Source organism: Lepidochelys olivacea, assembly GCF_965140295.1.
Source record: "Lepidochelys olivacea isolate rLepOli2 genome assembly, chromosome: 8".
NCBI classification, from domain to species: Eukaryota; Metazoa; Chordata; order Testudines; family Cheloniidae; genus Lepidochelys; species Lepidochelys olivacea.
This window is the reverse complement of record NC_140418.1, coordinates 65,233,602-65,245,893: the sequence shown is the minus strand read 5'-3', so window position 1 is coordinate 65,245,893 and position 12,292 is coordinate 65,233,602. Positions and strand designations below refer to the sequence as shown.

Here is a 12,292-nt window from a genome sequence, read left to right as displayed (position 1 = left end):
TGCCATAGACTTTAAAAAAATATTTAAATCAGGCTATGTTTGCTGAGAGGAAATGGGGGCCATAGAATACCAGCACTACACTAATGGAACAATTCTCACCAGTGTTGTAAGAGCTAGTATTAACCTACTGGAAAAACAAGCCTGTAACACAACAAAAGTTTATACATCAAGATCTGGGGGAAAGATAGATTTTGCAGAGTCTCAACCTACAGCTCACAAAAAAGCATTTACACATTTGTGGGTTCTCTCTCCCCTTCCCCTAAACTGTTACCGTCTGGCAGTTATTTTAAGAGTTTGACTTTCTCCCCCCTTTTCTAAGCCCCTCCAATAGTGCTGAGTGGACAGAAATTATAGATGCAAGAAAAGCTGACAAATGACTAAGGCCCCTCCCCAAGTGCCTCAGACAGTCAAAGCTCCTGCCAAAACATGCCTGAAAGCTAGTGAGGAGACAAAGACACAAAGATTCCATTTTCTCAGTGAAAATAGATTTCATGTGTAGAACACCAATGAGAATAATAGAACACTGACACATGCTTGCATTTTCAGAAGCAAAAATAAGAATGAATATTCCAAGGATGACTGAAATTATACTTGATTATACAGCAAGCCCAACAAATGTTGTTTAACCCAATAATCTTTTCAGACTGCAAAATGGTGTGATAGTCTAAAGAATTTGTTTCAATAATAGAAAGCCTGGGGTTCAATAAAATCCAACTTGATCCTACACTGCTTACTAAGAATAATCTTTGCTATAGTACATATGCAATTAAAACAAAGCAAATTTAAAAAACTATCTTTCTCAAATGTTTGGTGAGGTATTAAAAACCCTCAGGAAGGTTTGATACTATTAAAAGACTCCCCCACGCTCCAGCATGTCTCATTACTAGAACTGCAGAGAGATTTTAAAACCCTGACACCCAAGCCTCTGCAATCTTGCAGGCTTTGCATGGTAAGTTCATTTTGCCTTATTAGGATCTGTGGTGGCATTCATCAATGAGCTGGATCTGGTCTGCCTTGGAGCTGTGCAAATCAGCAGAGAGTTGGATGCAAAGTAGTGAGGTGGAAGGGAGGGGAAGAGCACGATTTCTCTTTGAAAAGAGTCTGTTCATCAGGAAATTGGGGTGAGGCTGTGCAACTGGGAAAGGGGAAGATTTGAGTGTTCAAATTTCTGATTTAAATGTAAGAAGAATATTTACACTAAAATACACTAAGTTAAGTGATTTTTAAAAAAATATTTGGATAGCTCTGATCCCACTCCTTTATCACTTAATAGCAAAAGTAGCTATGATTAAAGGAAGTCTATAAGCTCCCCTCGGGCTGACAATTTTGGAGATCTTTGTTGGGGGAAGTGAGGATGTATGCAAGGGCTTGTTCATTAGTATGGTTTTTCCAAATGCTTTCAGCTCTGATTACTGTTCATCAGAATGCAGCACTCTTGCTAAGCATCTACTTATAATAGCCCCCTTTTTTTCTTTTACACAGGATGCCTACAGGTCTGCTGCTATTCGATATACCCTCCACAGTCCAGTAAACCAGCAGACTTTCAGCAGAAACATTAGGACTTACGAAATACTATATGATTAACAGGTTAAAAATGTAATTAACTATACCTGTTGAGGTAACAGACTAAGAAATAGCACTGGGGATATTTTAATTTTTATAATATTTTAAATAAAAATTCAACCCTCTCCTTCCTTCCCCCCACCCCCTACACACATACCAAAGGAGTCAATGTAGGGCAGGTTTCACACTTCAGGCTAGATCATGATTGCCACAAGCCCTGCATGAGGCATGGCACATAGCTGTGGCACCCCAGGGGCAGCACAAGAAGGGAACTGTTTGCCTTTCAAGCAATCCCTTCCCTTCTTCTCCATGGCTTGCACCACAAGCCATTAAGATATGCCCAGGGGGACTCTGCCGTGAGGACCAGCACATTGTGAAGGCCAAAATCAACTTTCCACTCATTCTCTACCCTTTCCCTGTGCATACAAGTGTGCAATAGTGTCAGTCTCCAGCATACCCAGATCCAGGGGCTAGGCAGGCCATGCTGGGGGGTAAGGAAAGTCCCCTTATTGCTCGGTGTAGACCATGTTGTACTCGAGTCTTCACCATTTGCCTTTTCTATATATTTCTGTAGCAGGGTAAATTTTAGAAACATAGGGCTACAATGAGGTTAACCAACAATAGCCAACAATAAAACACTGAGCAAACATCATTTGTGTTACACTAAGTTTGAGAAAGTTACTTAAGAACAATAAGCGAACAATAGAAAATGGTGCTGAGAGATACTGAATGCTTGTCAAACACAGGCAGGCATAGGCCCCACCCCATAAGAATCAAAGAAAGGTTAAAGATAGGGAAGAGGGTTGCAATATGGAAGCAAAGTGAGTAGTGAGGATAAGCACATGGTGGATTAGCTACAGATTTATTAATTTGTTTTTTAAAAAGCTATAAAACTAAAAAGTTTCCTCCCCAAGTCCTTCCACTAACATCCCAATCACTATAGACACTCCCCAGCCCCCAGTCACTTAGATCCTTAACCTGGGTGTCCTCTTCAACTTGCACCTCTCCTTAGAGCGCCTTTCATCCAAGCAGTGTCTCAGGGCTTGTCCACATGGAGACTTAGTGTGCAGCAAGCTGAGGTGTGAATGTACTAGTTTTTTGACTGCAAAATTTTTAGTGCATGGCAGCAGGATCAACATGATGACTTAGTTGACAGCAGGCTAGTGTGGGTAGATTTACATCCTGCCTCACTGTGTGTGATGGGTAGGGCTACACTCTATTGTAAATCTGGGTTTGCGGGACCTGGGCTTGTGGACTTGGTGTTTCCAAGCCCACACTTGAGTGTCCACAGTGCATTGTAACACCAATTAGTAATTGTTGGGCCTGGGTCTCACAACCTTGCTAACACCTCCATACTGCACTACTCACACCTTATGACAACTCTGTGGCTTGACCTGTGTCCATCACTGCAAGATGACAGGGCTTGGGCCTGAGTCATAGTGGGACTCTGGTTCTGACCCACACCCCAAGCAGGGTTCTAGAACCCAGGTCCTGAGTTTTTGCTGATCCATGTGTGGACAGAAGGGTAGGGGTTGGGCTTCAACCTGAGCCAGAGCCTCAGCTTATTGTGCAGTGTGGACATTCTGCAAGTCTCTGCGTAGAGAAACCCTAAATGTGTTCTGCATCACATCTTTAAGATAGCCTTTTCTGTCTCCCCACACAGCTACAGATATCACCCAAGCCCTCCATCTTAATTATTGCCACATCCTTTCCACCAGCCTTGCCCAATGCAGTCTTGCTCCATGCATAGCCATTCAAAATGCCACAGCTCAGTGGTGGGCAAACTTTTTGGCCCGAGGACCACATCTGGGTATGGATATTGTATGGCGGACCATGAATGCTCACAAAATTGGGCGTTGGGGTGTGGGAGGGGGTGAGGGCTCAAGCTGGGGGTGTGGGCTCTTAGGATGGGGCCTGAAATGAGGAGTTCAGGTGTGGGAAGGGGCTCCAGGCTGGGGAAGGGGTTGGGGTGCGGGCTCCAGCTGGGGGTGCAGGCTCTGGGGTGCAGGAGGGTGCTCCAGGCTGGGACTGAGGGGTTCAGAGAGCGGGATGGGGATCAGGGCTGGGGCAGGTGGTTGGGGTGCAGGCTCTGGGCGGCACTTACCTCAAGCAGCTCCTGAAAGCACCAGCATGTCCCCCCCCCCTCCCAGCTCCTACACAGAGGTGCGACCAGGCAGCTCTGGGCGTTGCCCCATCCACAAGCACCACCCCTGCAGCTCCCACTGGCCCCGGCTGCCTCGGACCCCACTCTCCGGTAGTAGCTTGAGGGCCAGATGCGGCCCCCGGGCCGTAGTTTGCCCATCCCTGTTCTAGCTCATTACTTCAACCGTGCCACCTCCACCAGTTCCCTGTACATCACATCAAATACAAGCTGCTGCTTTTCCCTTCCGATCCCCTGGCTACTTTTCTCTCCTAGACTATCAAGAGGTTGGCACCAACATCTGCTCAGCCAGTGATGGCAGCCTTTACTGTCCACTTCTTACATTTTCAAACAAGCACCTTCGTGCTTTCTCCTATGCTGCCCTGCACCCATGGTAAGAGTGCATGTAAACATCCACAAAGCCCTTTCATTATCCTCTTTCAATTCCCTCTTTGAAACTTTCTGTTGCTGTGGTGTTAACAAATTAACAGTTAGGGAGCTAGTGTGCTGAAACCACTGGCTATCATTTGTTTTCCTTTGCCCTCGTCTGGCTGTATCCGGATATCTCATTTTTGACTTAGATCATAAACTCTTGGGGCAAGGAGCGTGTTTTTGTTCTGTTTGTATAGCACCTAGCACAGTGCCTAGGCACTATCACAGTACAATACACAATTTACCCTCCTCTGTCTTCCCTCCACCACAGAACACTTTGGACTTCTCCCACAGCAGTCCCCAAACTCATTCCAGTATCCCTACATCCCCTCCTCTTTTAATGTTCAATCCCTTCGAACCAGGAAGTGACACATGCTTAATTCACATTCAAAAGATAAAATAAAGGTGATTAACTTGGCTAGTTTCCCATCCCAGTGCAAAAGTAGTGGGCCATCAGAAGTGGCAGTTGCTTTGTGGACCAGCTCTGGAAGCTATCGCAAGAGCAGGGGGCAGGTAGCATGGAAGAAAGCAGATAAACAGGGCATGGACGCTGGCATTGTTGACTGGGTGAAAGGGACAGGGAGTGGAGCACGAAATAAGAAACAAGACAAGATTTGTAAGCAGGAGAGGTAGAGTTATGTTTTATCTATTACAATTAGTAAGCTCACCTCTCCGATAAACAATACACAAGAAAAAGGTTTGAGAGGATAGTTAGCTCAAGGAAGTAGATGACAAACATTACACATTAAACAGATTGACAAATACTTCCCTTTAAACAGGCATACGCTGGTCTCTTCTCCCATTCAGACAACACAATGTATTTATGTTCAAATATTTTATAGAAAAAAGGCTACTTCTCACATCAGCTCCTTAAGATTATTTCTATCTATAAATGCAACAACAATTGAGAATTAAGTCTCATCTTCTTGTCTTTAATTCCTCCTAATGTGTCTGAATCTGTTGCAACAATCACAAGTCCTGGCAATAGCTGCTACAGGGTGAGCAAAGCAGAGATATTCAACCTCTACTCTGAAGTGACTTGCTTATAGACAATTGTAAATTTGTCAGACCCTTGGGATAAAATTTATTAACATAAATGGGGATTGCATGATTAAATCACTGTGCATTGCACTGAACATTTAGTTGTTAATGTTACTTCAACACTGGGTTTAGGGTGATTTAATTTCCTGGTTTTTGTTATAGTAATAAGAAAGGCAGGCAAGAATTTTCAAAGCCATCTGGAGGACTTAAACATCTTCTTCCATTAATTTTAACATAAGATGCATGTCTAAATCCCCTAGATGGCTTTGAAAATCTCTACCAAAAAGTCTCCCATAGAACCAGTATGAGAATTAACTCCACAGACTTTAATAACCTGTGAAGTTTATGCTATTGTAGTATTTCTCTGACTGACAACTCTTTATAAAACAACACAGTCCATCACAAAATAAATATTGAAATTTTGTTTTACCATAACAGTTCAATGTGAGACCGTCCCATTTAAGAGAAATAATTTAAGAAACCCAACAGTTTAATAAAGTGGATTTTTGACAGAGAAACTCAAGTGCTTGTTATTGGGATCTGTTCTAGAGGTATGCCATTCTGGCAAAATTTTCAAACCTGCATGCCAAAAGTGAAGCTCCTTTAGAAATCCCAGCACTAAGAGCGAGGCATCCAACTCTCACAGAATTTCAATAGGAGTCAGGCATCTAACTCCCTTAGGCTCTTTTTGAAGATTCCAGGCTAAACTTCCAAGTCTGTCTTCAGGCATTGAGATGGAAGGATGGCCTGATTTTCAAAAGCATAAAGAATTTGCAGCTTCTATTGACTTCAACAGGATTTAAGAGGGCTCAGGGTTTTTTTGGATAATCAGGCTATTTCTATTTAGCTGTTTAAGGGCTTGTCTTCATTACTGTGCTAAATCAGTGCAGCTGCACGGACATAGTGCATGTGGTTAAGACGTGCAATGCTGATAGGCGAGCACTCTCCTGTTGCATAATTACTCCATCTCAGTGAGAGGTAGAAGCTACATCAGTGGGAGACTTTTTCCACAGCGCCCTTAGTTTACCTAACTTACATTGCTAAGGGGGGTGGCTTTTTCACACCCCAAGTGTTGTAAGTTACATTGACTTAAGCAGTATTGTAGACAAGCCTTACATGTGTACTTGCAGGTTAGGCTCTCAAATTTGAAAAGTTTGGACATAATGTGCATAGCAAAACTTTACTATGAAAAATAGCACTACACAGATTTTAGCGTTTTTAAAATGACCAACAAAAAATGGGATCTTGACACCCTGCTGACTGGCACCATTTAGTTAAAAAAAAAAATAAATAAACCCATGCCTCACTTTGATGACATTTATTATTTTGTGTCCCGTCCCCCTCAATAATCTAACTATTCAACAAAAACAGCAAAAAATGTAGAAATACAAAAAAGTAACCAGCTATTCGTAACATTACTGAAAACTAAACTATTACATTTTGTTAAAGTTTCTCCCAGTTCAAAACCTTGCCTGCTTAGTTTTACCCAAAGCAAACTGTCAGCCAAACATAAACCGCTTGACATCAGAATAATAATGTATTATAATATGTAAATAAAAACAACTCTGATAGAGATTTAACACTAGGGGTCCCTGCTATACTAATGTCAGGATCAATTTTCAGCTGATATATTTAACAATGTCCTGAGCTATCACATAAAATTTCATGTTTCTTTGTCTTCCAGAGGAATTGGAGCAGAATTGCAGACCAGCAAACGAAGTGAGCTGAAGGCAATTTGACCAATGTCTTCTGTGTGAATTCCACAGAGGCTGATGAAGCATGTTATCAGGTCTCCAAGGTACAGCACAGTCAGTCAGTTGTGCCATAAAATTAAGAAATTATTAGAGTAAGCCATTTCCTTGACCTTCATGAATATGCCAGGAATACAGAGAAGTCTTGCACTCTGCATTAAAGTACATCTTTACTAAGTGGCATTTACTAACATTTTATTAAACATATGCCAACCCTGCCAAATAATCAGGAAGTGCATCACCCTAACACAAGGGCAGAGACTGGCTTTTAAGAAGCTCCACGTGTCTCATGCAGTCTGGTATCGTAAACTATTTCTGTGTCGCAGAGTGCAACATAGTGTTTGAAGGATAGACAAAAAGGACTAAGATGAAAGTGATTTCAAAGCAATCCTGTAAGCCTTTCTTCAGGAATCAAAATCATATAGAGACTGAAATAAACGGACAAGAGTTTGAAATAGGCTATAAAATATCATGGCAAATTTTAATTTATTTATTTTGTAGGAAAGGATCTCAAGTAAATGATGCTTCCTAATAAGGCACATGACAATCTCAATTATGAGACTAATTATTCTGTGCACTGTGTGCTGTTTTATATTCCCAGCAGAATGTTTTTCATCTCATCCAGAGTTTCCAAGGCTGTCTAGTGTTTCTGTATATGCAAAACATATTTGAGCTTCACTCCCTCCCCACCCCCCCAGCCCAAAGCTTCACTAATTAAAAAAGCCCTGTCAAGTGGTCAGACAGACTGGAACTAGAGGATTATAGGTAAGAGGGATGAAATGAAGGGTTGAAAGCTACAATTTCTCTTTCTGTGGTAGCCGCAGAAGTAGCTGTTCTAGACAGGCAAATTAAAAAAGCGGCTGCCTAGGCTAGCAGGCTTTGTAATATCTTGTTCCCCAACAGAAAGTCATCCAAACCCCACTTGTAAGATGCAGTAACTTCTGGGTTGTCTCTTTCTCCCTCTTTCCATGCAAGCACTACACCCTCTGGCTGGTTTCCTTCCGGTCCTTGCTCACTGATTCCATTCCTTCCATTCCCTCACTTTTTTGTTCTGCTGTGTGAACAGTCATTCCTCGGCTTTTGACTAGTGTTCCATGCTGGGAGCTCCTAGCAAACAAAGAGAATACTTTTAAAAAGGAGAGAAATTGAAATGAAGAGGGGAGAAACAATCCCATTCTATCCACTTTTGTATACACGGTTAAGATTGCGCAACGTGAGAGATTATTTATACGCAATGTTAACCACATTTGGTGATGGGGTGGGGGGTAGAAAGCTCTGTCCAGTCAACTGAGATACTGAAAATTCCCTCTCAAAAGTTCTTTAGGAAAAGACAAATGTGCATGTAAGAAATATGGTGAAGTAATTATCTACTTGCAGCTGAATATTTTCCGACAGAATGGGGGCTTCCTGTCTCCCCAGTCCAGTTTCCAGCCTATTTACTCTGAATCTCACAGAAAAAGTTGTTGTGTTATCTTTAAAATGATTTGTCACATGATGGAGTGTGTGTTATTCTCTAGTACTGCAATTGCTTGAAGCTCTGTGGGATACTGCACCCAAAGAAAGTGGGATACTGCACCACAGACTGTAAAAACAAACATACATACGTGAAAAGCTCAGACTTCGGCCCAAATTCTTAGTTCTACACCAGCTGCAGATTCCCCCAGAACATTGGAAACCTTGGCTACCCGTTTAGGACAGCTTTCAGGCCCCTTGCACCAGCAGAGCCAGGATTTGTCCCCTTTTGTGCCTGCATGTTTATATTGTGACATCATCCCATCTGTCTAGTCAATTTATGTGTGGGGGTCTGCAGTCAAAACAAATTTATCACCTCAGATTTGCTACTGGTGTGTTGCCTAGGAGCTGGGATTTCAAACATTGCTGTAGCTTTTGATTTTGTTGTTGTCATTGTCAATGATAGTGCTGCCACTTACATGGTGTCTTTCATCAGAGGGTCTCAAAAGCTCGTTATGAGCATTAAGGAAACCAGTTTTACAGAGGAGCTGTGAGGCAAGTAGTGTATCCATTTTATGGATGATAAACAGAGTCACAGAGGTTAAGTGATCTGTCCTAGGTCATACAGTGACATTTGATGAATTCAGACAGTGAATTAGTGATAGCAAAGCCAGCACTTTGGGTGGGACTGTGAAAATTCATTTGCGGGCCCCCCCTTCACTGTGATCATCAATCAACTTGTGGTCCACACTTCTGCATAGGGCCAAACTAAGAGCATGGGAGATTAGCAAAATGATCCTCTGGGCTACATCCAAAATTTAATCAAGTCACATTTTATAGAGAAAATACAGATTTGGTGAAGATCTTTAGGTTCTTCCCACAGATCCTGCTTCATAAACTGGACCCTGCTGCTTGTTCCTTTCAAGTCTAGTGATTAGCTGACATTTAGCATTGGTTTAATAATTTCCAACCTATCTTCATAAGGAAGAGGGCCAGGAATTTAAGAAGGGAGATTGTATTTTTACATTTCTACTTCCATCACATTACAGGGGTCCAGGATTTTGTAGTGGGTAGTGAGTGGGAGGAGGGAAAGGATGGCTCCCAAGAGCCAGAGCAAGGAATCCGACCCAGGAGTCAAGGCTTCCACACCAGTGTTTTGTTCACTAAACAACACTTAACTGCAGCTTTTGACTAGCAATGCTGATTTTTGTTGGTATTTTGCCTTTCAATCTCAGCCTCTAAAGAATGTAGATTTTAGAATGAGGATTACATTTACGGCCTGTCAAACTTAGCGGCATTCTTTTAACAAACTCCATAAATGCTATTTAAAAATATATCTTGCATATACACTAGTGATGCAATGGTAGAGAGAGGGAGGGAGAGACACACAGAGGAGCAGGGAAGACAGGGCACAGAAAACCCTTTGGTTCTTGTAGCATAAGCAGGAAGTGGATTAACTGAAATCAAAGCCTTTCAGAATCAAGGCCTCTGTTCTGCAACTGACCGCATGTAGGAGTACCCTTGCACTCACATCGAGCCCCATGGAGAGTCAGTACATGGAGAACAATTGCCGGATCAGGGCTAAAGTCAGAAGAATACGTTCCAGTCTTAAGGTCAAACTCAGTCCTCAAACAATAACATTTGCACATGATCTCTTTAGTTTGCCTTTCAAAAAACAATTGCATTTTTAAATATTTTTTATATTCCTAAAATTTATAAAAATGCTTCTTATGCTACTGCAAAGAGATGGTACAAATCTATTATTTATTGGTACAAATTTTTAAATGAAAATAAAGACTTTCATTCAGCTTTTAAAAAAGAAGAAATAATTTTGAATGCCGAATAAAAATATCAAATTTTAGCCCTGGAGCAAGTCTACATAATGAAGTCCATACATGAGGAACACAGGAAAATAAAAAAGGTGATCTGATGAATAGGCAATCAGTTGATCACAAAATCTTAAAATTAGCCTCTTATATTGCTCAAGTAATTTAGTAGGAGCACTTTCAATGATATATTAAAACTAGAGGCTACTGTTGACTTCTACACTGAATGCAAACTCTGAAAACCAGAAAGGCCTACAAGGCCTATTAACAAAAACTCTGCAGTAATTTAGCTGTTAATGAATAAAATTATGGCTTAATGTTTCAGCAATAGACTAGAGAAAATCTAGCAAAAGCTCCTAAAATGCCGGTGAGATGCTTAAAGCCATACCCCGCTCATTGAGAGGCAAGCCTTAAAAGCCAATCACTGTGTGTTATAGCAACATGTGCAGTTATAATGGACTTCAACAGATCAAAGAGTCAGAGTATATAGACTTTTATCAGAGGATGCTTACCAACAATGAGCCTTAAGAAGTAACAACACTAACAGGATTATTGTGGATGATAGAAAGAAACAGAATGCACAATTATTGTAAAGTAATGAGCATTATCTGATGTGAATAGCTGCCACTGAAGAAAACCACCACAGATGACAGAGACCTGAGTCATAAGGAACCAGTAAATGCCAGCCTATTTTTCTCTGTTACATTGAATTGCATTAGAAGATACCCAAGACTGAATCATTTGTATTGATTTTTTTAAAAAAAAATCAAGGCATCTATAATTGAACATAAGAAACCGTGATAAAAAAAAAAATCAAACTGCTTCACAACATCCGCAGGGATTGGATGTAGCTGTTCATCACCTGTGAACATATGACAAAGCAGCCAGTGCTATGTAACTTTAACCCATAGAAACAGGTGAAAACAAAACCAAATAGGAGCCCCCCTCCCCTCCCACAAAATATGAAGGCTAACTCATGGTTGAATGTAGCAGAAACAGAAAGCCCTTTTCACACAGCAGAATGTACTGAAAGCTGCTAGCAGATCTACAGCAGACCTTGAACATTACTACCTTATATTATATATTGCATGCACTTATGCTATACTAGATGTTTTAAACAGTGTCTAAAGCAGACTTTAAGGTCCAACCAAAGCCAAACATCTGAAGGTCATGACATCCTTTCAAGAGAAAGTTTCAGTGCTGTGAGTTTGTCAAGAGAGTGAAACTTATTGAGAAGATTAAACATACACAAAGGAGAAACTGCACCACTGCCATCTTCTCAACTACACTTGAATCAGAAAGATCAGAGAGAGCTTGGAAAGTAACTAGATACTTGTCAGAAGAACTGATCCATTAAAAGGAACAAAGGAGAATGGTGATGCTCTTCAATCAAGCTGGAAACTCACCTTAAGGTAGATAACCGACAAGTCAGTTCCTGAGGCAATTTCTTCTGGCTACAGTTGACCCATAAGGGTCCACAAATGCCTCCAAAGATGATATTTTAGTGACTAAGGAGAGAGAGAAAAACATGTGATTACAAAGAATTAGTGGTATGCAAATAAGGCATGGTCCACATAAAATCCTGGGGGAGGGAAGGCCATTAACATTTTTTTAAAAGCTGTATTCAAGTATATGTGACAAACTAGAGATACTAAAAATATTCATGGGGGCCATATTGTACCATTTACAATGGACCTCCAGTTCCACTTCCAACAAATGCTACAATAAACTGACCAACACAATTAAGTGTATTTGAAGTTCAAGGTTTTTCACATTGCCTTATGAATTCAAACAAGGAGTCACAGATGAAGGTAACATTACAAAGGAACATGAATCTTTAGCAAAAGTGGGCTAATTCTGCATTGTAAATAGGCATCCCTCTCCCCTCACCGCACACGTCTGATCTATTTGAGAAAAAGCAGCCCACATACAGATAGCAAAAATTAGAATAGCATGTTAAGTGGAAAGAGCCATTCTAAATAAAGCAAAGTATGGGGTGCATGTACATATGTGCAAAAATGGAACCATGAGAATTTCTGTGCAAAATTCCATGGAACAAACGTGGATTTTTTCCCCCACTGATCTGA

The 12,292-nt window shown here is 41.2% G+C and overlaps 1 long non-coding RNA gene across 4 annotated transcripts in view; it reads left to right on the top strand.

The window, feature by feature from the left end:
• Positions 1–12,292, top strand: part of LOC311524639 — an 85,058-nt gene that overhangs the window by 35,531 nt on the left and 37,235 nt on the right. For all 4 annotated transcript variants that reach the window (XR_014712597.1, XR_014712598.1, XR_014712599.1 and 1 more), the window contains one exon: positions 6,861–6,974. This is a non-coding gene — a long non-coding RNA (uncharacterized lncRNA). The remainder of the gene's footprint in view (positions 1–6,860; positions 6,975–12,292) is intronic.